The sequence below is a fragment of the Pholcus phalangioides genome, unplaced genomic scaffold (assembly GCF_987345545.1).
Source record: "Pholcus phalangioides strain wild (caught in Gottingen) unplaced genomic scaffold, Ppha-v1.0 ptg000015l_1, whole genome shotgun sequence".
NCBI classification, from domain to species: domain Eukaryota; kingdom Metazoa; phylum Arthropoda; class Arachnida; order Araneae; family Pholcidae; genus Pholcus; species Pholcus phalangioides.
This window is the reverse complement of record NW_028301608.1, coordinates 95,217,205-95,217,521: the sequence shown is the minus strand read 5'-3', so window position 1 is coordinate 95,217,521 and position 317 is coordinate 95,217,205. Positions and strand designations below refer to the sequence as shown.

At 50.5% G+C, this 317-nt stretch overlaps 1 non-coding gene across 1 annotated transcript; it reads left to right on the top strand.

Moving 5' to 3' along the window:
- The first annotated feature begins 245 nt into the window (after positions 1–245).
- On the top strand, positions 246–317 carry TRNAA-GGC (transfer RNA alanine (anticodon GGC)). The gene has a single exon. It is a non-coding gene; the product is annotated as a tRNA-Ala (tRNA).

Below are 317 nucleotides of genomic sequence, written 5' to 3'. Positions count from 1 at the left end.
ATATGCCGAACGGAACCGTGCAATGGACGGTGAAACCGATCAGCTAATAGCTCATGGACGACGATAAAAGATAACCGCAGGGCTATATATATGACATGAATGTCGCTCTCCACTTGTTAATACAAGATATACGGAAGACTGGACGACGTGGCTCGTCGTCCATGAGCTATTAGCTGATCGGTTTCACCGTCCATTGCACGGTTCCGTTCGGCATATATACGCTCTAGCGAAGGAAAATCTCTATCTCCTCTGTAGCTTAGTGGTCAGAGCGCTCGTCCGGCAATCGAGGGACCCGGGTTCGACTCCCGGTAGAGGCA